This window comes from Echinops telfairi, unplaced genomic scaffold, assembly GCF_000313985.2.
Source record: "Echinops telfairi isolate 266 unplaced genomic scaffold, ASM31398v2 ScPeMD7_7410;HRSCAF=8448, whole genome shotgun sequence".
NCBI classification, from domain to species: domain Eukaryota; kingdom Metazoa; phylum Chordata; class Mammalia; order Afrosoricida; family Tenrecidae; genus Echinops; species Echinops telfairi.
This window is the reverse complement of record NW_022111310.1, coordinates 15,172,794-15,174,326: the sequence shown is the minus strand read 5'-3', so window position 1 is coordinate 15,174,326 and position 1,533 is coordinate 15,172,794. Positions and strand designations below refer to the sequence as shown.

The 1,533-nt window shown below is 41.3% G+C and overlaps 1 protein-coding gene across 1 annotated transcript in view; it reads left to right on the top strand.

The window, feature by feature from the left end:
* The window catches only part of ECPAS (Ecm29 proteasome adaptor and scaffold), a 97,509-nt gene that overhangs the window by 28,596 nt on the left and 67,380 nt on the right, over positions 1 to 1,533 (top strand). The window lies entirely within an intron of this gene.

Below are 1,533 nucleotides of genomic sequence, written 5' to 3'. Positions count from 1 at the left end.
TATTATTATTATTATTATATTCAATTGTCTGCAGATGGGCTTTGGGTCTCTACTGCAAACCCTCTCTTTCTCATTGATATAGTTGTTTGTTCTGGATCTTTTGATACCTGATACTTGATTCTGTCGACACCTCATGATCACATAGGCCATGCTTTTTCCCTGTGGGCTTCTTTGCTTCCCTGCTGGATGGCTGCTTGCTTAACTTCAATCCTTTGAGATCCCAGATGCTATATCTTTTGATAGCCGGGCACCATCCACTCTCTTCACCACATTTGCTTAGCACCCATCTTGTCTTCAGCAATCATGTTGGGAATGTGAGTATGAAAGAGTGTCAGGTTATTAGAACAAAGTATTCTTGTGTTAAAGGAGGCCTTGAGTAGACATCCAAAATCCATCTGCTGTCTTAATACTTAACGTATAATTATATGTACATTGGTTTCTGTCCCTTTCATTATAAATTAGTATATTTACTCATATACATGCCTACATTCAGGTCTCAGTAATTCCTCTTGGATACATTGCACTTGATTAAATCCCACCAGGCATTATACACCCTCCTCGTCATCAATTTTAGATCTCTTGTTGTTCCCTTATCCCTGAGTTTGTTGGCTCTCCACTCCCCCTCCTCTTTCATGTCCCCTGGAACCACTGGTCCGTTGGTATCTCCTCAGGCTTATTCATCCTGCCTATCTTATATACATAGATATAGGGCAAAAGAAAAACACAAACAAACAAAAACAAAAAACAAAACAAGGGAAAAAACCAATAGAACTCTAGGTCTGTCTGCTGACCTTTATGTATGTTTTCCGATCAAGTCTGATGAGGTGCCAAGCGCAGTCCCCCACGTCAGAAGTCTATTTTCAGGATTCTTTGGGGACTTGGTTGTTTTGTTCCCCTTGCTGCCCTGTTTGACTCCCCTTGCATTTCACCCCACTGTGCATGGGGCACACTGGCCACACTTTCCACACAGTGTCTCCAGTGCAATCCCCCATAGCCCTATGGGTCAGTGAGTGAATTTTGTGTTTCATGTGTTAGCTATTGTGTTTTAGGCCTGCATAGTACTCCATTGTATGTATATACCAGAGTTTTTAATCCATTCATCAGTTGATGAAAATTTAAATTGTTTTCAGTCCATCATGATTGTGAACTGTGTGCTCCATCATGACCATTGGAGTGCAGATATTGGGTCTTGGTCTCTTTGTTACTTCTTCTGGGTATGTGCCCAGCAGGGGCCTGCTGGATCATATGGTAGCTTGATTTCCATATGTTTTAGGTATCACCAGATTGATTTCCATAGTAACTGCATGTATCTACAGGATCACTAGCAGTGGATGAGAGTTCCTATCTTACCACACCCCCTCCAGCACTTGTTGCTTTCTGATTTTTTGAATTGGGCTATCTTTGAGGGTGTTAGGTGGTATCTCATAGTTGTTTTAATTTGCATTTCCCTTATGGCTAATGATTGGGAACATTTCCTCATATGTTTATTGGCCATTCGGATTTCTGCCTCTGTGAAACTTCTGTTCAGGTCTT